The sequence below is a fragment of the Cavia porcellus genome, unplaced genomic scaffold, assembly GCF_034190915.1.
Source record: "Cavia porcellus strain 051 isolate PalLab524CR breed Dunkin Hartley unplaced genomic scaffold, mCavPor4.1 scaffold_20, whole genome shotgun sequence".
Lineage (NCBI taxonomy): Eukaryota > Metazoa > Chordata > Mammalia > Rodentia > Caviidae > Cavia > Cavia porcellus.
The window spans coordinates 10,618,268-10,644,150 of NW_026947503.1; positions in this window are offsets into that span (position 1 = coordinate 10,618,268).

A 25,883-nucleotide genomic window follows, 5' to 3' on the forward strand; every position below is an offset into this window, starting at 1 on the left:
ATATTTACAAGTTTTTAAAATTTGATTCATTATTAAATTTGTCAAAAAATGTAATAAATGGCTTTTAAAATTCTGTTTATTGTCTCTGGAGAATGCCTAAAGAAAGACACAAGTTTAAGAATTTCTAAAGAAAGAATAAAAGTCGAGGAACAAAGACAGTTAATATATCAGTGTCTTTTAGACTCACTGAAGATGTTAATAAAAAACAGATTGCTAATACTTATATAATTCTTACTGGATCTGAATTCTTAATCACAGAACTAAATAAAAAGTATTAATAACTGTGTCCCAAGATGATCCTGATATGCAGCTCAGTTCCTGAAACACCAGTGTAAACAATGCTAGAGGACGTGTTAAGGCAGGGAGGGATCTGAGTTTGTTTGAAGGCTTTTTGGAAAGAGCAAGTTGACAGAGAGCTAATAAAGAAATGAGATCAAGAGATAATCATTGCAAACAAGGTCTCTGTACAGCCAGGATAATGAGCAGAGAGAGGCAATAGATTCACACAAAAGAAGGATCCACTTCTGAACTGAAACAAAAGGCACAAAGGAAAAGTGGAGATGTGATCCAGTCTACACTTTAAATAGTATAGAGATGACATATCCAGACTTTTCTCAAACTGAAGGTTTCTCTTAAAAGAGAAAGAAGTGGTAATGAGGTCAGAGATTCAGTGTATGTGATCAAAGATTGAAGCAACTAATTGCTCTGTAGATTAAAATGGTTTATGGTTTCTGTACTAGAAAAGTGAAAAAATGAGAGACTTGCCAGCAACCTTGCATTAGTATTTTATGTGCTTTGAACTGCTGTAGCCTATCAAGTCAAATATGAACTCAATAATTGGTGAAATAGGCAATTAGAACAGCTGAAGTGGCGTATTGAAATAAATGCATCAATTTCCACCAAGAGGCACTTTGGTTGTTGCAGCCTTTAAGTTGAAAATATCGTTATCTGTGATCATGTTCAGTGAATTAGCCATGATTTCCACACCACAGTGAATTTTAAAATATTTTAGGGAAAGTAAAACATTATTTATTGTTTTTTATACATAATGTATTTCTTTTTTATTTTTTAACAACAAGTACATTAGAAAAGAAGAAAGTTATGAAATATCTTCATATCTTTCCTTGAGAAATTAAAAACAAAAGACAATAAAGCCAAAAATGAATAGAAGAAAATAATAAAGATCAGAACACCAAAAGGCCAATCATTAAAAGTCTAATATCAGTTTTTATAAAGATTAACATTTTGATTCTTACATTTCTGTAAAAATAGAATAATCTAAGCAACTTTGATATAGGAACAAAATTAGAACTCTAATCTTCCCCAATCCCATGATTTATCACAAAGTTACACCAATTATGACCCACCAACATTGATATCAAGATATTAGCAAAGTACCACCAAACCACAAAAGTACCAATATAAAGTCCCAAAATCAATACCCACATAACAGACAATTGATTTCTGGCAAAGATGCAAAAGTGATTAACTAGAGAAAATTGTACCTTCAATAAATGTACTGGAACAACTGGATATCTACATGCAAAAATCCCAAACCTTATAGCACCTCAAAAATTTCCTAAGACATCTGTTATGGATTAAAAACTGGTGCTCAACTTACACCAGCAGAATTAAATCACCATGCTGTTGAGCATAGGTGTTTCACCTGAGGAAAGTTGCCAGCATAAATAGAGACATGGAGAAGGAAAAGCTATGGAATTGAGGCACTGAGGCATAGTGGGTTCTCCTACATGTTGCTGTTTGAGCTGTTGGTTCTCTTGGAGAAGCTTTGGTCCTCACATCGAGCATTGCTTCCTGGCTCAGGAGAGGAAGATGTGTGCTGCTTGGTCTCTAGGATGAACTTGTCATGCTGGCTTCCTGGAAGTTACTCAAATGTGTTGTTGTCAGAGGAGCTTGGGGCCCCCATGTTGCTGAGGATGGCCGTGGTGCTTTTCAGGACAGCCCTAATCTTTCTTGTGAGTATGACTTCTTGGTTCCAGAGTAGAACCCCCAACCTATCAGCACAGCTTCTTCACCCCACTGGCATGGACTTTCTGGCTTCCACCACTGACCTTTGGCCCTTCCCAGCATGGATCTGTAAAAGCGACTGGTGTGAGTCCTTCTTGTGGGCTCTGGACCTCCAGTTGGACTCGTGGGAGGCACTGTCTTGAGTTCGAGGTCTTCATCTGGACTCATGTGAGACACTGCTGTGGAATTCAGGCCCTTGGCTAAATATTCATTGTTGTTGGTGTTGTGGCTAGATTTTCTGTGTTTTTTTGTGTTAACTCTGGGTGACCATCATAAAAATAGTATTATAAACTCCATGTCCTGATTTTAATTGTTCTCTGCACAACCCCTAACTACAACATCCAAAAGTCAACTCAAAGTGGTTCACAGTGGATTAAAGTAAAGGCAGGTGTGGCTTGAATCATTGCTTGGCTGAAGTCATTCTTTCTGGGACAAAATACATGTTTTTTCCTTATCATACTGATATATATATATATATATATATATATATATATATATACATATATATATATAATTGCTTATATTATTAGTGAAATAAATGCCATGCATATAATATATATATATATGTGTGTGTGTGTGTGTGTGTGTGTGTGTGTGTGTGTGTGTGTATGTATATGCATGATGTTTATTTCACTAATAAATATGTTCTCAAGGTACATCCATTTACCTATAAAATGTCCAGTTATCATTCTTTATGGCCGAATAGTATTCCATTATATTGGAAAATCACATCTTTTTTATCATTCCTGTGGATGGGCATTTAGGTTGTTTTCAAGATCTAGCTATTATAACCTGTTCTGCTATGAACATGAATGCACATATATAGCTGTGGTATGATGTTTTTAATTATTTTCAGAAGATATCCAGAGGGGAATAGCTGGGTCAAATGGAACTTCCAATCTTAGTTTTTTGGGGAATCTCCACATTGATTTCCACAGTGGGTGCACCAGTCTTCCCACCAATAACTTAGAAGGTTCCTGTTTCCCTACAGCCCCTTCAGCATTTGTTATTGGTAGACTTTTAATACTGGACAAAGGGTGAAGTGAAATCTAGTGTTATTTTAATTTGCATGTCTCAGATGACCAGTACTGCTGAACATTTTTTCATGGATTTATTTTCTGTTTTTACTGCTTCATCTGAGAAGTTTGTGCTCATCTCAGATGCCCAGTTTTGGATTGAGTCTTTAAATCTGAGAGGACTTATTTTTTTTTTTAGTTCTTCATATGTTCTTGATAATAATCCTTTATCTCAGAAACAACTGGTGAACATTTTCTCCCACACAGTGGGTTGTCTCTTCACTCAGTTGGTGATCTCTCTTGCTGTACAAAAGCTTTTCAGTAAGATGAGATCCCATTTGTTGATTCTTTTAAATAAGCCCTGTATACTCTTGATTTTATTCATAAAGTCTTTGCCTACAACAATGTCTATAAGAGTTTTAGCTAACTATATTCCAGCAGATTTAATGTCTCTGTTTTAATATTAAGATCTTTAATCCATTCTAACTTTATCTTAGTACATGGTAAAAGATATGAATCAATTTTTAATCTTCAGCATGTGGAAAGCCAGTTTTTCCAATACCATTTATTAAAGAGACTATTTCTCATCCAGTGAGTATGTTTGGCACTTTTGTCAAAGGTAAGGTAGCTTAGTGTGTCTGAAGTTATTTCTGCATCTTCTAATCTATTTCATTGATTATCAGGTTGTTTTTTTTTTTACCAGTGCCACACTGCTTTATCACAATAACTTTGTAGTGTAATTACAAGTCAGGGATTGCTATGTCTCCTGACCTGTCTTTGGTGTCCATAATCACCTTTGCTATTCTAGGTCACTTCGGATTAAAGATGAATTTTAAGATTGTTTTCTCTAACTCTGTAAGACATGCTATTGAAATTTTGATTGGAATTGCCTTGAATCTATATAACAGATTTGAAAGCATTCCCATTTTCACTATATTGGTTCTTCCTACCCAAGAGCATGGGATATCTCTCCATTTTCTAATATTCTCATCAATGTCGTTTTCCAGTATATTATGGTTTTCAATGTAGAGGTCGTTTACAACTTCTGTTACATTGATTCCTAGGTATTTCATTTTTTGGATGCTATTTTAAAAGGTGTTGTGTCACTGACTTCTCTCTCAGTGAGTTTGTTATTTGTACATAAGAAGTTTACTGGTTTTTGAGTGTTGACTTTATAATCATTCATATGTATCTAGGAATTTGTCCATTTCATCTATATTTTCCATCTTATTAGAATACAAGTTCTCAACATAAGTATGGGTGATTTTCTGGATTTCTACAAGGTCTGTTGTAATTTCATCCTTTTCATTTCTAATTGCATATATTTGAGTCTTTTCTTTCCTTTTTTTGATAAGGTTTACCAAGGGTTTATCGATTTTACTTAATCTTTCAAAGAACCAACTCTTCAATTCATTGATTCTTTATATTGTTTTTTTTAATCCCCAGTGTGTTAATTTCTGCTCTGATCCTTATAATTTCTTCTCTTGTATGAGTTTTGGTTTAGCCTGCTCTTCTTTTTCTAGAAGTTTAGGGTTCAATACTAAGTGGTTACTATATGCCTGCTCTATTTTCCTAATATGAGTTTTTACTCTATAAATTTCTTTCTAAAGACTGCCTTAATTGTTTCCCACAAGTTCTGGCATGTTGTATTGTCATTATAATTCAACTGTAAAAACTGTCTAATTTCTTCTTTAGTTTCATCTGTGACCCATTGATTATTCACAATGGGTGCTATTTAATTTCCATGTGTTGATGAAGTTCTTGTGGTTTCCTTTGGCATGTATTTCCAATATCATTGCACTGTGGTATGATAGTATGCGTGGCATAAATTCAATTCCTCTACATTTACTTAAGGATGTTCTATGAGCCAGTATGTGATCTATTTTGGATAATGTCCCATGTGCAGCTGAGAAGAATGTGTATTCTGATGTTGTGGAATGGAACATTCTATAGACATCTGTTAAGTCCATTTGCTTAAAAGTTGATTTAGTTCTAATATTTCATTATTGATTGTTTTGTCTAGTTGATCTATCCTTTTGTGACAGCAGGGTATTGAAGTCTCCCAATGCAATTGTATTAAGGTTAATTTGATTTTTTTACATCCATTAACAATTGTTTTTATATAATTGAATACACTAATGTTTATTGCATATATATTTATTTTTGTTATCTCTTCTTCTTGGGTTGTTCCCTTTACCAGGTTATAGCAAACTTCTTTATTTTTCTTAATCAGTCAGCTTGAAATTCACTTTATCTGCAAATAGAATAAAAACTCCTTCTTTTTCTGGATTCTTGTTGCATAGAATATTGCTTTCCATCTTTTAACTTTCAGTCTATGTATTTCTTTTTGGAATTAAATGTGTTTCTTGTTGAATATCACTTCTTGATCCATTCTGCCAGTCTGTGTATCTTGACTGGTGAATTGAGGCCATTAACATTAATGGTTAAAACTGATATATATTGACTTATCCTTGTCAGGTGAATTTCCTATTATTGCCTCCAATTTTTTTCTTTTTCCCTTCCTTCTAATTGTTTGCCTTCCTTAGTGGATTCCTTCTGCTGGGGTTCATAGAGCCATAATCCTTATTATCTCTTTATAGAATATCCTTCAGAACATTTTGGGGTGCTGGTTTGGTGGACATAAATTTCCTCAGATGTTCTTTGTTATGGAAATATGTTATATCTCCCTCAATTTTGAAAGACAGTTTTATGAGCTACATCAACCTGGGATGAAAGTTGTTTTCTTTTAGAACTTGGAGTACTTCACCCCAAGCTCTCTTTGACTTGAGAGTTTGTGCTGAGAAGTCAGCTGTAATGGGCTTTCCTTTATAAGTGGTTTGTTTCTTTTTCCTAGCAGCTTTTAAAATTCTATTCTTGTGCTGAATTTCTAGAATCTTGACTATTATATGCCTGCATGTAGTTTTTTTTATCATTGCTAATTGGATTTCTATATGCCTCATTTATTTGTATCTCAAATTTTTTTCTCTACCAGGAAAGTTGTCTGTCACAATGTCTGAGAAGATATTTTTAACATCATTTGTGGTATCTCCTGATTTTTCATTAACTCCAATTAATCTTAAGTTATTCTTCTTTGTCTTATCTAGTGCTGCTGGGTTCATTTCTCAATGTTTCTTTACTAGTTTTGAGAAATCTGTCTTTTTATGGTCACTAACTGAAATCCTGTCTTCAGTACTAATCTGTTTCAAATACTTCCAATGGAATTTTTATTATCCTGGATATATTCTTTAATCTGCTCTACAGATTCCATTTTTTCCTTATGTTGTGATTCCATAAATTGCTTAAGCGAATCTATTTTTGTCTGTGTCTGCTCTAACATCACTAAGGATGATATGTATTTTGATAATCTCTGTAGTTATTTGACAGATTATTTCTCATTTCATTTTTTCTAGAGCTTCATTTAATTGTTTTATTACCACTTCAGAGATCCCTGGTAGGGGACTTTTTGGGTTTTCCAGCCTCATTGCCATCTGGGTTCACCTTTGGTGAACTGGGTGACTGGAGTTGTGTCTTGTTTAAGTGTTCTCATATCTTTTCAACAGAATGCAAAACAGTTATATAAAATATATAAGATAGTAATATATCAATTCTGCCCTCAAATGTTAAGATTCAAAATGGATTAAAGAGAAAATAGAAAAGTGAGAAAAGAGAAACAAATTACAAGTAGGTTGGAGGACAAAGATGGATCCCACCAACTTGGGGAAGCTGATGCAGAAGACTGAAGGAAAAGAGAGCTAGAAGGCATAAAAGGTAGAGCAGAATGAAACTACACCCACAATAAGGTTAAGAACTACATTCACATTAAAAAAAGTGAGAGAAATAAAAAAGAAAACAGAAAATCTCCAGGATTGTCTTTGGATTCACTAGTAGACCGCCTGTGGAGACAGCATCTCAGATCCTTCCACTGTATCTCTGCAAGCCAGGAGTTGCTTTATGAGAGAGAAGCAGACAACCTTACCAGGCCTGCCCTGAGACCAAACTCACTGTCACCACATTCCAGGCAATTTCCATGGATCTGCACCCAGCTAGGATCTGTTGGAAGAAACCAGCAAGAGTTCTGATTCTGGGCTTATCTGGCCCAACTCCAATATAGCTCCCTGCCAATATAGCACTCCTGCCGCCCAGCCACTGGAGGACTAGGTCTACTGCTCACCGCCAGCCAGCACAGTCCTCCATGTCCACCACAACCCTCCATTATCAAGTCTTTCTGCAGAGGCCTCTGGAGTTACCAGCTGCCACCATCACCACGACTATGCATCCCCAGGGTCCCCTCAAGCAGTGAGTTTGGCTCTAAGGGAAGACGCCATCAGCTACTGCCTTTTTCTTTGTTGAAAATTTTCTTTTTCCTCTCTCTGTGGGCTTTGATTCAGACTTCAGACTCTTCCCAGGTCCAAGGGACCCACTTCCTTCCTGCTTGTCTTCCTCACAATGGTATATTCCTGTACCTAGATGATGTCTCTCAGAGAGGCTGTTTACTCTGCCACTTACCATGCCACCATCTTCCTGGAAGTCCATCCTGCTTAGTCTCTATACAGTGTATTTCAGTTGAATTAATCCAGCTGTGCTTTCATGGGTGAACTCAGTAGGAAGATAACTATTCCAAGTTACTAGGGAAGATCAGGGCTGGAAAACAGAAAGAGAGACCCGACATTGTTTCCATTTTTCACATAGTTGACATGCTGCATTCACAGTGCTTTTATGTGTGTTGAAAGACACAGGTGAAATTAAAATGATCCAAATATATCACCAAACAGGAAATTGTATAGTCAAGTCTAACCACCACCAAATCAAAAGACACAACACCTTCAGTCCCAGGAAAACATCAGTCTACTTTGTCTTTTCTACAATTTCATGCAATGCACTCATACAAGATCTGTGTTATATCTAGCACATTTGGCATAATTTCTGAGATTTATCCATGAGGTTGTAGATTTTTCCTTTTTATTTCTGAGTAATCTTTCATTGTATGTATATACCATGATTTGTTTACCATTCGGCAATTCATAGATACTGGAGAACTGAAAGTTCCAAGTCATGAGAAATGAGGATCACTTATTTCAGAGCCTCATTAGCACCTCAGATTTAAAAACTTTGGCTGGCAATTAAATCCTATTTGAAATATTAATTGTGTTTATTTATTTTAATATCCTTAATGACCAAATGATAACTATATATTTATATATTTGCTGGTTACTTATATGTCTTATTTGATGAATTATTTAAATCTTTTGTTCATTTCTAATTGTATTGTAGTAGTGTTGAATTGTGTAAAGGAGCATATAGTTAGATGTACAGATAAAGATTATATATATATATATATATATATATATATATATATGTTCTATAATTATTTTGTACCAGATAAAATTTTTTTATGAAAGTGAATTATTTTCCTACTATGATAATTGACAAAAAAATCTAGTGACTGATAAAAACAAAAATTTATTATCTTACTTTTCTGTAAATTAAACACCTGCTATTGTTTGGATATGGTTTATGTGTGTTCCCTAAAGTTCTGTGTATTATAAGTTTGGCCCTCAATTTGAAGATATTAAATGGTAGTGGGACCATTAAGAGGTAAAGCCTAGTGAGAGGTCATTGAGTTCTCACACTTGGAATGAATTGATGAGTTTTCATAGCCTTGCTTGGTTATCAAGATAGGCTTCTTGTTAAAAGAAAAAAGCAAGACCTACCCTTGCCTGGCCACTTACTGTTTTCCCAATGAGATTTCTTCCTCTATCACATGGTCCCAACAATGTGATGCCATCTTCCATGATGTGACCGGGGCATCTTCATAAAAGTCTGTATTGATGGAACTACTTCATCCTGGATTTTTAAGTTTCCAAACTCTGAGTTAATTAATTTATTTCCTTAAGAAATTACTCACTCTGTAGGGTTTTGCTATCGTAACAGAAAACGAACTTTTTAATAAAAAATTAAAAGAAAGAAGGAGATTAAGAAAAAGAGGACACTAACAACATAATCACACAAGTCAGAACAGAACAATTTAAGCAACATAGTGTTTCACCACAAGATAATCTGACATAAGAGTAGCTACCACAGTGTCTCTATCCTTGAAATATTTGAGTATAACTTCATATATTATAGCATCAAACACAACATGACAGTGTAAAACCATTCAAGAGAATGAAAGTATTACAGGATATTTAGAACAAACTAACAGAAAACTAACAATGGTTTCTATATTAGCTCCTTGTCTATAAAAATTTTGTTTATACTATCACATATAATAAAATCCAATAAGATACAACATGATAAAATGATGGAGACAGAAAAACAAAAGCCTCGTGGGACTTCAAAACAAGATGATATTATATCATCACTATCTATTATATTCTCTTGTTTTCTTCAAAATGACTGTTCATACCATCACAGACAATAACATCAAACAACCCAGAATAAAACCATTTCAATTAATAAATGAGAACATTACAAGGCTTCAAAGCAATGTAATGGGGAATTATGTTTACCACATATTTTTATGTATTCTTAACATTTCTTACACTAGTGAAACTATTCAGTATTTATACATGTGAGTTTGATTTATTTCACTTATGCATATGGTCTCAAGGTGTGCCCATTTATTTACAAATATCTCAATGTGATCATTCTTTATAGCTAAGTAGCACCCCATTGTATAAAAATACCACAACATTTTTATCCATTCCTCAGTTGATGGGACACTTAGGTTGTTTCCAAGATCTAATTACAAATTGGGCTGCTATAAACATGGGTGCACATATATCACTGTGGTATGACATTTTCAGTTTTTCTGGGAATATGCCTAGAAGTGTAATATCTGGAACAAATGGAACTTCCAATCCCAGCTTTTTGAGAAATCTCCAGTTGGACCTCCACAAGGGTTGCACCAGGCTACACTCCCACCAACACTGCAGGAGAATTCCTTTTTCCCCACAGCCTCTCCAGCATTTGTTGTTGGTAGTTTTCTTGATGCTGGCCATTCTTTCAGGAGTGAGATGGAATCTCAGTGTTGTTTTAATTTGCATTTCTCTAATGACTAATGAAGATGAGCATTTTTTCATGTATTTATTTGCCATTTGTATTTCTTCATTTGAGAAGTATGTATTCATCTCAGATGCCCATTTTTTAATTGGATCTTTGAATTTTAGGATCTGATTTTTTAAAATTCTTTATACATTTTAGACAGAAGTAGTTTGTCTGAGGGACAATTCACTAAGATTTTTTCCCAGTTTGTGTGTTTTCTTTTCACTATGCTGGAGATTTCTTTTGACATGCAGAGACTTTTTAATAAGAAGCAATCCCAGTTATTGATTCTGGGAAGTATTTCCTATGAGGTTTGATTCCTATTCATGAATTCTGTACCTACCCCTATGTCTTCAAGGTTTTTACCCAATTTGTCTTCCAATAGATTTAGTGTTCCTGTTTTAATATTCAGATCTTTGATCCATTTAGATTTTAATTTAGTGTATGGTGATAAGCATGGGCCTAGTTTTAGTTTTTGGCATGTGGAGAGCCAGTTTTTCCAGCACCATTTATTAAAGAGACTGTCATTCTTCCAGTGAACATGTTTGGCCCCTTTATCAAAGATAAGGTGGTTGAGTGTGTTTGTATTTGTGGTTGTATCTTCTAATCTATTCCATTGATGTTCGGCTCTGTTTTGATTCCAGTACCATGTTGATTTTACTACTGTTGCTTTGTAGTATAACTTCAAGTCAGGGATTGTGATGCCTCCTGCCTTGCTTTTGCTGCTTACAACTATCTTTGTTGTTCTAGGTCTCTTCTGGTTCCAGATGTATTTGAGGAGTGATTTCTTTAGATCCATAAGGTATGTTGGTGGTATTTTTATTGAGATTGCATTGAATCTGTATAGCACTTTTTGGAGAATGGAAATGTCATAAATTTATTCTTCCTTTCCATGAGCAAGGGATGTCTTTCCATTTTCTGAGATCATCTTCAATTTCTATTTTCAGTGTATTATAATTTTCCCTATAGAGGTCTTTCACTTCTTTCATGAAAATAATTCATAAATATTTCAATTTTTTGGATGCTAGTGTGAAGGGTGTGGCTACACTTATTTCTCTCTGTGTGATTTTGTTGTCAGTATATAGAAATGCTATTGATTTTTGAGTATTGATATTGTATCCTGTTGCATTGCTGAATTTATTTATTATATCTAGGAGTCTTTCGATGGAGATTCAGGGGTCTTCTATTTAAAGTATCATGTCATCTGCAAATAATGATAATTTAACTTACTCTCTTCCTATATTTATCCCTTTTATTTCTCACTCTTGTCTAATTGCTCTGGCTAATATTTCCAGTACTATATTAAATAGGAGTGCTGATAAGGTATAACCTTGTCTTGTGCCTGATTTTAAAGTAAAGGCCTTCAATTTTTGGCTATTTAGTATGATACTGGCTGTTGGTTTGTCATAGATGACCTTTATTATATTGAGGTAAAGAACATCTATTCCAACTTTCTGTAAGATTCTTATCATAAATGAGTGTCTCACCTTATCAAATGCTTATTCTGCATCTATAGAAATGATCGTGTGATTCTTACTTTTGGCTTTATTGATATGATGGATTACATTTATTGATTTATGTATGTTGAACCATCCCTGCATTCCTGAGATGAATCCCCCTTGGTCATGGTGTATAATCTTCTTAATGATTTGCTGCATCCTATTTGCCAATATTTTATTGAGTATTTTTGCATCTGTGTTCATTAGGGAGATTGGCCTGTAGTTCTATTTTTCAGTTGGGTCTTTCTCAGGTTTTGGTAGTAGAGTAATATTTGCTTCCAGGAATGACTTAGGAAGGACTGCTTCCCTTTCAATTTCATTGAAGAGTTTGAGAAGTGTTGGCAGTAAGTCTTCTTCATATTTCTTGTAGAATTCCGCTGTGAATCCATTTGGGCCTGGGCTCTTCTTTGCCACTAAGGACTTAATTACAATATTGATTTCATTAATAGATATTGGGTTATCCAGCAGTTTTACATCTTCTTGACCTAGCTTTGGCACTTCATATGTTTCTAGGAATCTATCGATTTCTGTTGTGTTATCAAACCTATTGAGAGTAGAAGTTTTCAAAATAGGTGCTGTTGATCTTCTGTAAATCTACAGAGTCTGTAGTGATTTTGCATTTTTCATTCAATATTGCATTAATTTGAGCTTTTTCTTTCTGTTTTTACATAAGTTGGCTAGGGGCTTATCAATTTTATTCTTTCAAAGAACCAACTCTTTGATTCATTGATTCTTTAAATTGTTTTCTTAGTCTCTATTGCAATGATTTCTGCTCTGATTTTTATAAATTCCTCTCTTCTTTTGACTTTGGGCTTGACTTGCTCTTCTTTTTCTAGATGTTTGACATCCAGAACATCAGGTTATTTATTAGTATTCATTTTGTTTTCTTGATGTGAGAACTCAGTGCAATAAATTTTCCTTTGAGGAAGGCTTTCATTGCTTCCCACAGAGTCCAGTAAGTTGTATTTGTCTTTTTGTTTGCTTGTAGGTATTGTTCAATTTCTTCTTTAATTTCCTCTGTGACCCACTGATTACTCAAGAGTGTGTTATTCAGTTTCCGTGTGTTTGTGGGATTTTTGCAGTATCTTTTATCATTAATTTTTAATTTCATGGAGCTATAATCTGATAACATACATGGGATAATTTCAACTCTTTTGCATTTATTTAAATATGTTCTGTCAGTTAATATATGATCTACTTTAGAGAATGTCCCATGTACTGCTGAGAACAATGTGTATTTTGATGTTGTTGGGTGGAACACTCTGTTTATATCTACGAAGTCCAATTGTTCACATTTGTGATTCAGTTCTGTCATTTCTTTGCTGATTTTCTCTCTGGTTGATCTATCCCTTGGTGTCAATGGTGTGTTAAAGTCTCCTGTTATAATTGTGTTATTGATAATTTGGTTTTTCATTTCTGTTAGTACTTACTTTGTATAACTGGGTGTCTGGAATTTGATGCATATATATTTAAGATTGTTATCTCTTCCTCTTGAAGTTTTCCCCTAATCTGTATGTAATGACCTTCTTTATCTCTTCTGATCATTATTGGTTTGAAATTCATATTATCTGCCAACAGAATAGCTACCCCCGCTTTTGTGGGGGAGTTCCTGTTGCATGAAGTATTGTTTTCCATCCTTTGACTTTCAGTCTATGAGTATCCTTTTGGGTTAGATGGGATTCTTGTAGATAGCATAAGGTTGGATGTTGTTTCTTGATCCATTCTGCCTGTCTGTTTCTTTTAATTGGTGCATTGAGTCCATTTACATTAATGGTTATGATTGTTATATGTTGTTTTATCATTGACATGTTATCTTTCTGCTGTTGAATCTTTATCTTTCTGTTCTGTTTAATTGTCTGCTTTGCTTTGTGTTTTTTTCCTAAGTGTATCTAAACTGTCTTTCAGTATTCTTTGCAGGGTTGGCTTGGCTATCATGAAGTTCTTCAGCTGTTCTTTCTCATGGAAGTATCTTATTTCTCGATCGATTTTGAAGGACAGTTTTTCAGGGTACACCAGTCTAGGTTGGAAATCATTTTCCTTTAGGATCTGAAATACTTCACTCCGTGCTCTTCTTGACTTTACTATTTGTGCTGAGAAGTCTGGTGTGATTCTGATAAGTTTTCCTTTATAGATGATCTGTTTTTTTCTCTCTGACAGCTTTTAATATTCTATTCTTATGTTGGATTTGTGGGATGTTGATTATTATATGTCTGGGTGTAGTTTTATTTTTATTATGACTATTCGGAGTTCTATATGCTTCACTGATCCTGATGTCAGTTTCCATTCTCACGTTTGGGAAATTTTCAGCTATTACTTCTCTAAATATCCTTTTGACATTCTTTATGTTGTCCCCTTCTTTTTCATTTATCCCTATTAATCTTATGTTGTTTTGCTTTGCATCATCTTGCAGTTGTTGAAGTGTTATTTCCTGATTCCTTGTTACTTATAAAAGATCTTGCCTTTCCTTTTCACTAGCTGCAATCCTGTCTTTGAGGTTTGAAATTCTATCTTCACGTTCTTTTAGATGGTTTTTACAATTTTCAGTGGAATGTTTGACTTCCTGTATATCTCTTTGCATCTGCTTTATGTATTCTGTTAGTTTCTTATATTGTTCATCCAGGGATTCTACCTTTTTGTTTAGTTCCTCCAATTTTTAACTGTGTCTTCTTTAGATATGTTCAGCATCTCTTTCATTACTTTTATTATTTCTTCTTTTTCCTGGAGATTATTTCTAGTTTGAATTCCTTTAAAGCTTCCCAGAGTTGCTTCTTTATTTCAGTTGCTATTATTTCAGATATTTCAGGTGTATGGCATATATTTTCTTCTTTGTGCATAGCTCCTAATATTTCTTGGGATGGGCTGGAGATTTGAGTTTTCATTTTGGTCTTTTGTTTTGTCATCTTTGTCATTTTCCTATATTTCTGTGCTTCAAGTGTTGTTCCAAGGCTTTCCCTGGATGTGTTGGAAATCATCTCCTGTGCCCTAGGCTCCTGGGACTGAATGGAAGTTGCTGCACCTGATCCAGTTAGGCCGTCAGGCCTTCCTGTGCCTCCTTCAGTGTTCAGGCAGCTGGGCAGGTACCTAAGCACTGTGGATGATGGGTTAAATCTCTCCCCAGGCAAAGACTAATGCCCTGGAACTCACTTCACCTACTCTCAAATCCCATAATTGAAGAAAGTCACTGGGCATAATATAGTTGGTCCACAAAACCTCCCAAGGCTAGTCTAGGGTGCCTGGGCTCTGGACGGGTCCTTAAGCTCCAGAAGAGATTATCTTAAAATCTCCCAGGGTTCTGGGTGGAACGCAAATTTACCCCAGGCACCAGCTGAGTTTCCTAGTTTGGGAGGTCACTGGGCATGTCCTGGGCAGGCCTGAAACCTTCCAAGCACAGCCCAGTGTGGCTGGGTTCTGGGCAGCTCCTTGAGCTCTGAAAGGGATGATCTTAAAGTCTCCCCAGGGCTCGGGGTGGCGGGCACACTTACCCCAGCCAGCTGAGTTTCCTGGTTTGGGAGAAGGTCATGGATATGTCCTGGGCAGGCCTGAAACCTGCCAAGCACAGCCCAGTGTGGCTGGGCTCTGGGCAGGTCCTTGAACTCTGGAAGAAATGTCCATAATTTACCCACATGCATGGTTCATGGCTCCTTTTCCCCAATTTTAAATCAACAACATGGCATCTCTCTGACCATATTATTTTCATTACATCTTGTACTTTAAAGAATTCTTATGATTAGATTGTAACTACTCCAAATATCAAAATATTTTCCTCATCTCAAATTTTTTTATGTGGACAGCTACTTTGAGGGGAAGAGGAGACAGTCTGGTAGCCACTGTTCATTTCCTGTTGTCTTGTTTTGAAATTCTGTGTTGCTTGCATTATTTTGGTCTGATCTGCTTTCTTCTGTTTTGTTTTGTTCTCCTTAAAATAAAAAAAGTGTAATCACAATTTCAGAGTTCCTTTTTGTCATGTAAGGTAAAGTATTCAGAATTTCTCGGGATTAACATATAAACAATTAGGGAGAGAGACTTTATTTTGCCTTTGTCCTGTCTTTTTATCATATATATTTATTTTTTCATCTTAAAAAGCAAAGCAGAAAGTGGATAAAACAATACAGAATTTCAAAAAAGAAGGAAATTAACACTAGTTAATATATTTTATATTGTTATTTTAGAAGTAGTTGTTCAGGTTACAAGATTTAGGCATGTAAAACAATGATCAAACAACCAAACAATGAAAACATGAACTGTTCTTTTGATGAACTGAGATTAATAATATATATTCTCGTATATGTATACTACATTCTTACACCTACATATATATAGTTTTCCTGTACACATATAATTTTCCCTTTCTTTCTTTTCTCTTTTCCCCTGAGTTCTTCTTTCCTTTTGTGTACTTTCTTTTCCTTTCATTATCACAATATCTGTTGTACATTTTGGATCTTATTACTCTTTTTTCTTACACTAGACAGAGGATGATATTTATAAATGTGAGTTTGATTTATTTCACTTGTGAGTATGGTCTCAAGTTGCCTCCATTTGCCTATAAAGGCCTCAAGATTATCACTGTGATAAATATCCCATTGTGTACAAATACCACATCTTTTATACCCATTCCACAATTAATTAGCATTTCAGTTGTTTGCAAGATTCAGCTATTACAAAATATGCTGCTATAAACATGAGTGCACATGTATTGCTGTAGCATGACGTTTTCAATTTTCCAGAAGGTAAATAGCTAGATTAAATGAGATTTACAATCCTAGTTTTTTGAGGAATCTCCTCACTGATTTCCACATTGGCTGCTCCAGTCTACATTCCCACCAACAGTTAGCCTTGCCAACAATTGTTACTGGTTGTTTTCTTGGTGGAAGCCATTTTTTCTGGAGTAAGATGGAATCTCAAGTTGTTTTAAATTGCATTTTTCAGATGATAATTGATGTTGGGCATTTCTTCATGAATTTATTTGCCACTTGTATTTCTTCATCTGAGAAGTGTGTGCTCAGCTCAGATGCCAATTTTTGTATTGCATCTTTGAATTTGGGGTCCCTGATGTTTTTCAACTCTTTATATGTTCTAGAGAGAAATCCTTTGTCTGAGGAACAGCTAGCTAAAATTCTTTCCCATTCTGTTGATTTTCTTTTCTCTCTGTTGATTACTTTTGGAGTGCAAAATCTTTTTAGTAAGATGAGATCCCAATTGCTGATTTTTTGAAGTACTTCCTGTCAGGCCTTTGCTTCATTCATGAACTTTTTGTCTAACTCTGTGTCTTCAAGATTTCCACCTATCTTGTCATCTGGTAGATTTAGTGTTTCTATTTTATATTTAGATATTTAATCAATTTTGACTTTAGTGCATGGTAATAGACATAGATCTAGTTTCAGTCTTTCACGTATGGAAAGTCAATTTTTGTAGTGCTATTTGTTAAAGGTCCTATCTTTCTTCGTGAACATGGTTAGCCAGTCAAAGATAAGGTGATTGACTTGCTTTGTAGTTGTGTATACATCTTCTAATCTGTTCCACTGATTTTCAGGGCTGTTGTGTGTGTGTGTGTGTGTGTGTGTGTGTGTGTGTGTGTGTATGTTTTCCAGTACCATGCTGATTTTATCACTATAGCTTTGTAGTAATAATTACAAGTCAAGAGTTGACATCCCTCTTGCCTTGCCTTTGTTGCCCAGGATTGCCTTTGCTATTCTAAGTCTTTTCTGTTTCCAAATGCATTTTAAGAATGCTTTCTCTAGATCTGTGAGGTATATTAATGGTATTTTGATCAGGTTTGCATTAAATCTGTATAAGCTTTTTGGTAGTATGGCCATTTTTACTATGTTGCTTCTTCCCATTCAAGAGCTTGCAGTTTCTGACATCCTCCTCAACTTCCTCTTTTAGAGTACTAAAGTTTTCAATCTATAAGTCTTTAACATCTTTTGTTAAAATCGATTCCTAAGTATTTCACTTTTTTGGATGCTATTGTGAAAGGTGCTATTCCACAGTTTCTCTCTCAGTGAGTTTGTTGTCTGCATACAGGAATACTATTGATTTCTGAGTGTTAATTTTGTACACTGCTGAATTTGCTTGCCAACTCTAGTAGTCTTTTGATGGAAATTTTGTGATCTTCTGTGTAGAATATCATGTCATCAGTAAATAGTGATATTAACTTCTTCCTTTTCTTTTTCCTTTTATTTCTCTTTCTTCCTATTCTTGTTCCTTTTATTTCTCTCTCTTGTCCAATTGATCTGGCTAATATTTCCAAAACTCTATTGAATAGGCATTGTCTTGTTCCTGATTTAAGAATGAAAGTTTTCAGGTTTTGTTCACTTAGTGTGATGTTGGCTGTTGGCTTGTCATAGATAGCTTTTATCAGCTTGAGGTAGATACCAACTATTTTGAGTTTCTGTAGGGTTTTTATCATGAACAAGTGTTGGACTTTATAAAAAGATTTTTCTGTTTCTATTGAGATGATCATGTAGTAGAACTATAGGCCAATCCCCCCAATACCATTGATGCAAAAAATACCGATAAAATAGAATGCAGCAAATCATCAAGATTGTACATCATGACTGAGTGGGATTATCCAAGGGATAATCACAGGGATAACACAGGGATGGTTCAGCATATGCAAATCAATAAATGTACTGCACCACATTGACAGAACCAAAGGCAAAAATTATATGAAATGTATTTTAGAACCTTTTCTGAGAAACATCACATACCAAATTTGTAAAGATTTTATATTCTAGGTACTTCAGAGTTTTAGTTCTTACTTTAAAACTATCATCTATTTCAAGTTAAATCTTTCCTACCACATGAGATAAGGATTGTTATTCACCTGTCTTATCTGCAGTTAGTTACTACAATTTTTATAGAAATGATTATGTTTTCCTTGAGTATCCATAATACTGGCAATTTTATTAGCAGTCAACCTAGTCATAAGTGTCTAGGTGTATTTCTAGACTTTCTATTGTGTTGTATTGATAGATTGTTTGGTCCTCTGTTGATTTTTGTTTTTTTGTGGTAACATTTTAGTAAGTCTTGAAATAGTTGGAGCTTTCCTTGAAAATTGATTTAAAAATCTATTGAAACAACCGATAAGGTAATGATAACGATGAATCACTACAAATTTTGTACTTTCTCTCTACTTACAAAAACAATATGCTTAGTATTTTTCAGGAGCCATTTGAAAAATATTCTCCCTCTGAGACCACATTTAACAAAAACTTGTTCTTTGAGTCATTTTATTCCTGTACTATTCATGACACATTTCATACTCTACTTTTTATTTTTAAAAGTAATGCACAAAATATTCCTGCCTAAATGATAAACTCAAATGAATTAATCTTACATTTAGTTGTATCTCTATTGCTTTGCATTCAGTAGGTGTCCAAAACATGTCAATAATATAGAAGGCTCTCTGTTAACAACAACAACAAAAAGCAGTCTTTCTTGGCAGTTGCATATCCATATTTATTGTTAACAAAACTACTCTTCCTTTAATAAGAATATTCTATGGTTACTCAGCAAGGAAGAATAGTACAAAAGTGAATTAAAAATCAAACAATAGAATATTGTTTAAAAATGGAACACTAGCTAGAGATACATTTCAGTAGCACAAGTGCCTGCCTGGCAAGTGCAAGGCAATGATTTCAATTCTTAGTAGCAAAAAAACATAAGTAAATAAATAAATAAATAAAAATTTAAAAAAAAAAAAAAACCAGGAACACTGTATAAAAAGTCCTAACAACTGATATGGTTTCTACCAAACGCTGGATGTGAGAAGTTCAGTTCATTGTTGATCTCAGCGTTTCTTATCCTCTCATTATAACTGTGTCTTCATTCTTTTTTCATTGATTGTCACATTATTCTTGGGATAGAATCTTTGCAGTTTCTTGAAATAAGCCAAATTAGTTGTCAGTGCACAAAATATCCCCATGATGACTACAACAATTTTAGCTCAACTCTTCAAAACTACTTAAAGTGTTAAACCAGGCATGGTGGCACATGCCCTTAATCCCAGAACTCTGGAACTCTGAGACAGTAAGAATGAAAGTTCAAGCCCAGCCTGGGCATTTTAGAGAGTTATTGAGACTTTGTCTCAAAATAAAGTTTTTCTAAAAGACTAGAAATTCATTTTGGTGTAGAGGTGCTTGATTTGATCTTCAGGACAATAAAAAACAAGTACAGAATGTGTCTGTTGTGAATCCTGCAGTACAGTGAAAGATAAAGCATATGCACAGTGTGGAGAACAGACAGAAAACATTGCAATACAGTATGACTGTGTGGTTGATGATTAACTTATCAAGAGAAAGACAGTGAATGAACAATCTACCTCTCTTGGATCAAGATTGCACACATGAGACATACCAAGAACAATTCATGCCTGAAAATTATGCAGCCAGGTAAAACAGGAAGAGGTAAAGGAAGAAAGAAAGAAAAAAAAAAAGGAAAAAAGAAAAGTAGAAAAGAGGAGAGGGGAGGACACCTTTGGCTATCCTGAACCTTCCACAAAATAAGTAAGGTATTTCATTTCCAGAAAAACCTAAATTTACATCTTTTTTCTGTAGGAAAGTTTGAGCTTATCTCCTTTCTCATACAACTGAGAAAGTTATATAGTAGTAAATATTCTTTAGTTATTAGCAAGGCATCAGTGACTCCTACAGTTCATACTTATCCAAATCATACAAAATACAATTTAATATTTCTCCATTTAGAAAAGACATTAAGTGCATACAGAAATGTGTTAACTAACTTACCTCTATAGCATCATTTTGTTCCTTTAGGAATAATGTTTTAATGCACAACAAGGATTTTTGTTCAGAGAGTAAGTTGCTTAAGAGCAGAGATGATATGTTGTATCTTCCATAAATCTCAGTCAACTGTTCAATATATATTTGCTGTATTATTTTTATATTTAGTAGATAATGTATTATAGTGTATTGATTGTAATTAATACATCCATCTCCAATTGAAATGTATTTGATGTAACTCAAATAACACACCCATCTTAAGAAAGATGTTTTACATAAATTGTGTTCCAAATTGAATATCATATTGAAAGATTTCCTCTTCCTTTCCTTCTGGAAGACTGCTTTCTCTTAGTTTGAAATATTAATTTTTAAAGACTAGTTTCAACTGAGCTGATTACCAAGATTAATAGTCATTTTGTGCTTTCCCAGTCTACAAGAAAAGCTTTTTACTCTTTTTCTCCAAGGAAACAAATGCATTCTCTATGCTTTCTGATTTGTTGGGTTAGCATGTTATGCTATCACCATCATCGCCATTGTCGTTCTTGCTTTTGTAATTGTTAATGCTCTGTAATTATTAATGTTTGCTTTTAACATGTTAAAACATTAAAAAAATCTTTATAAATCTTTGGATTCTTTTTCTTAAAATTCTAGGGAACAGTATTTTCATAGAAACTTTAGGACCGGCATGACTTCTTGATTCTATGCACAAGGTGTGATTTCTTTTAAAATATGTATTTAAATTAAAATATACCATATTAAAGTCACATGATCAACCCCTCTCAAAATACTCCTTCATTTGAAACACACTTAACACATAATTTTTACTTCTTCCTGAAGCAGTTCTAAAAGCCTCTTTTTGTCAGTTTTTAGCTGTGCTTTCTTCACTGATTTTATGTCCTGAATCATTTAAAATGTTTATTTATTTATCATATCATTTTAATGTGAAAAAACCAAAAGTCCCTTGGAACCAAATCCAGGAAATAAGGTAGATAAGGATACACCATAATGGTTTTATCAGCCTGCCTGTCTATTGGTGTTAGCAAAGAGTATTCACCGAATTTTTTATCAAACCTCATATGGACACACATGAAAGAGGACTTTGAGAATTGCTTCAGAAAGTGGCAAGAATGAAGGGATAATTTGTGCGAACAGGAAACGATCACTTTAATGGGGCCTAAAAACGATGCATCTTTTTTATAATAAATTATCTTTACTTAAACATTCACCATAGTTCTTGATTACCTTGAGATTTGCAATTTATTGAGATACAAAATTTTGACTCCCCTGGTTTCAGTTAACATTAAGTTGACCAAACATTAATTAAACTCCTGCTCCATACCAACTTCTGCCTTCGGTGTAGTGGAAGCACAGCTGAAAAAATGATACCTCTTTTCTTTCTCTAAGTATATTTCTCCCCTTAATATCAACCCTGGTAGTCTAACTCAGATTCTCTGCAAGATGACTTTTCTGCTACCTGGTCTTTTTTGGTTTGTATTTCTTGTAACCTTCTATGTTGGTCAAGGGATATATTTAGCTGCTAAAATACATAACCCAAATAGCTTAAGTGTGATTATATCTTTTTGCTCACACACCTAATAGGCTTAATGAAAATGATTCCAGTGTTTTTGTATGGCTCCACAGCATTTGGGATACAAATACATTCTTTTGTCCCATCGTTCTGTCATTCTTAGAGAACTGCTTCACGCTGTGGTCCAAGGTGACTCAGTCTCTACATCAGTAGGAAGAAAGGAAAAAGAGGAAGGGGCACAAGCTTGATCCTTTTAGTTCAGCTAACCAGCCTAGAGCTATACTTTTCTATGAAAGGATTTTTAAAGTATCCTTAATCTCAGCTACTGAGGTTCTATTAATGTGAGAAAGATGAGAAAAGTTATCAGTGATAACCAGTGGTTTTAGCACCCAAAAGAAGATTATCTAACCTTCTTTCCATTCTGAAGTAATTCACTAGTTGCATGCTCACAAATTTTTTTGTTTGAAATTACAAGGTATTTCAACCTTTAACAGAAAGAGGTCTTTGATTATACCATAGTCTGTAAGTTTTTAAGAGTCGTAATCTAATATAATGCTTTTCAGGTAGATTTCCTTAATAACTAGCAAATATCTTCTATTAAAAATGAACTTTGATATTTCAAGGAAAAAGACCCTATGGTAACTACTATTAAGTCGGGTTATTTGGTGGTGAAGCACTAGGTTGCTGAAACTGTCATGCTTTGACCTGCATTATTATGTTGTTATGTCCTCTTTTTTCTCAATCTAGCCCTTATTCATTAAAAAATTATTGTTATTTTTTATGATTTTTTTAATTAAGGGGAAAAAATTAGTAGGATATATTATAGTAACTGTTTTGATTTCCTATTAACTTGATTTGAAGTCCTGTAATGCTCCCACTATCTTGTTTTGACTGATTAGACTCTGTTCCATTCTGTATGATAGTATCAAGTTTGAGGGTATAGGCAATAAGATTCACTATGATGCCCATTCTGGTTTGACTATTATCTTCTTTTGAAGTCCTGTAATGTTTACAAGGTTTAGGTTTTATTGGTCTTGTTCTCTACTGTTTTCTTCTACTTTATAATACCTAATGAGATAGACAATTCTTTTTAAGGAAGTAAGAGGCATTATAGTAACCATTGTTGATAACCTTGTACTGTTTTTACATCATGTGCTATGTCTGTCCTTGGTTTTGACTGACAGCTTTGTTTTGCCATATTTGACTTTATTCTCTTCCAAAAAAAAAAAGTAATAAGAACTATGGAGTAATAAAACCCAAAATGTGTAAATTTTGTTGTAAAAAAAGAGAGGGGAAAAAAAGAGCTTTAAAGGATACAACTGCAAGTGTGTTTAGGGGTGTTAAATAGATGCCCATATTAATGTTTTTGGTTGGATCATTGAACACAACTGTTTGCAGTCTCACTGTTTGAATGTCCACTTTGTATGCTTTGATACTGTGACTTGAGCAACTATCTCTAAGATGATAATGTGTAATCTATTAACTGGTGATTTCTTATTGTGGTTTTTTTTTTTTTTTTGTAGTTCTGAATTACTTGTACCCTTACACTGTTTTGTTGTGTTTTTTTTTCTCTTTTTACTTTTAAATTAAAAAAAAATGAACTTTGAGCTACCGTTATATTAACTAATTCCCAGAACATGTGAATTTTGGGTATTTTTCTCATAAATTATTTAGATCATCTTGTGGTAAGTAGTCTTTATCTTTGAAATTCAAAATTTGTAACAAGGGCCATGGGCATATCTCGGCAGTACAGCACCTGCCTTTCAAGCACAAGATCATGAGTTCAATAACTGGTATCAAAAAAAAAAAAAAAAAACTTGTAACAGCTGTAAATTTCATATAAGATTATTTTATGACTTTTATACATATCCATATATAGCTTTATGGAAAAATAAAATAAACAATGTGCAATAAATAACAAGCTAATTTGTAGAACAATTGGCCCTGTTCATTTCATTACTGCCTTTATTATTAAAGCCCTCTCATTACTTTTCACTGAACAAATGGTAAGAATAAAGAAAATGGAATTAATGTGGAATATGATTGAGACTTTTTATGTACTTATGCAAAGAAGGACCACTTGTTCAAAAGATATCAGAATAGATTTTAAAAAGAGAACATGAAGTTATTATTAGCAGCTGAAAAACCAGAAAGGAATTGTTTAATGTTCACAGAATATCACAAATAGCAATGAAAATTCAAGATATAAAAACTGGCTTTGCATAATAAATTTTTTATGGTGCAGAAGGATTGTTTTGAAATCGGGGCACAGGGTACATCCCTAAGTGCCCTATTCATCACATAACAGGCTTCTGCGGTTGGGTGACATTAATTGTATGGATTTGTATAGCAAGTCAGGCCACGGGATACATATTGTTTTACAAGGAAATATTGGAAACAGTTGGAGGAATTGCAAAGATAGACTAGAGACAGAATTAAAATGCACCACACATTTACTATACACACAGAATTTTACTGAAAGGAAAGGGAACCCTTGTTCATCTTAAAAGATCAGCCTACCAAACCTTAGGGAAGGTTGATGCATTGGTTGATGCATCTGCAATATGTAGGAGAAAAGAAATGTTCGCCAAACAATTAATTTAAAACTGTGAAGAATTTAAGTATCCCACTAACAGCCTATAAACAAGAAGGCCTTCTCTCACCATGGTAACCAGGAAGCTCTGTCAGACTTTTCACAGTTGAGGTTTCTGTTGTTGCTCAAGGGAATCCTGCGGAAGCCTTAATTTCCTCTGCTGCCAGACATGTTTTCCAAAGGTTAAGGCCCTTTTTTTTTTTTTTTTTTTTGAGGGTCATGTTTAAGGCTTTTTTAGTATCAAGAATAAAATAAAATAAAGCAGACATCACTGAGAGCTCTGTGCAAACCACTAGAACTCACACAGCGGGGGGGGGGGGTTCACTTACAATTCTGATGCAGGGCATGACGAAATGGCACTGTGCCCTTCTCAGCAAGAAAGGGCTAGAGTAGGAGAGTGCCCAGCCAACCTCAAAAGTCTGGAGTTGGATTTGTTTTGAAGACATAATTCTCACTGTCTGGAGAAAAGGCATCTATAAATCAAATGTGTTTTACTATACAAGAGGAAGGCCTTCTCAAAACAAATATGCGAATGTTCAATTTCAGCTAAAATGGACAACAGAAATTCACAAATTGCCCAATAAAGAAAAGTTAAGTCATGGATTGTCAGGGTGTATTTAGTGTTACAGTTGAGATCTAGAACATCTCCCACACAGTTCATGTGTTCAGAGGTGGGGGGTTCGGAACCCGATTGAATCATGGGACTGTACCCATCAGTGGATTAACCCACAGAACAGCTCAGAGCTGAACATGCTGTAAGCAGGTGAAATTCAGGCAGAAGAGGTGGTTCTCTGGGGTGTGACCCAAAAGGAGTCCTCTCATTGGCCATTCTGGTAGCTCTCTGCTTCCTGTCAACCAGCCTGAACAGATTTTCCCGCACTCAGACCCTTTCAGCTAAACATGGACTGAAAAATATGAGCTTAAATAAACCTTGCCTATTTTAAATGGCAGGTATAGGATATTGTCCTAGGGACAAAAAAAAAGTGACTAAAACATAGGTGTGAGATAGACGCTGATTCCTTGCAAGATCCAGTTATGAGTAAATTTTCTCAAAAATGTCTGCTGTACTTTATACTCCTGCTGGTCTTGCTGTCTTTGCTCAACCATGCCTTGGAAACTTCTTGGGTTTACCCCCTTATTACTCATTGTGAAGCCTTATATATATAATTCGTACTTTCAAATGTCTATCATAATCATACTGGGACCCAATGACCTTATTCCTATAAGGCTTGTGCTAGTCAATTTGTTTGCTTCAATTTGACTAGGTTACACATGCCCAGAAAGCTTGTAGAGTATTATTCCTAGGTGTGTCTGTGATGGTGTTTCTGGAAGAGACTAGCATTTAAATCAGTAGACTGGATAAGTAAGAGATTGGGTCTCCTCAGAGTAGACAGTATCATACACACATGGAAGTGTTGAACAGAACAAAGAAGTAGA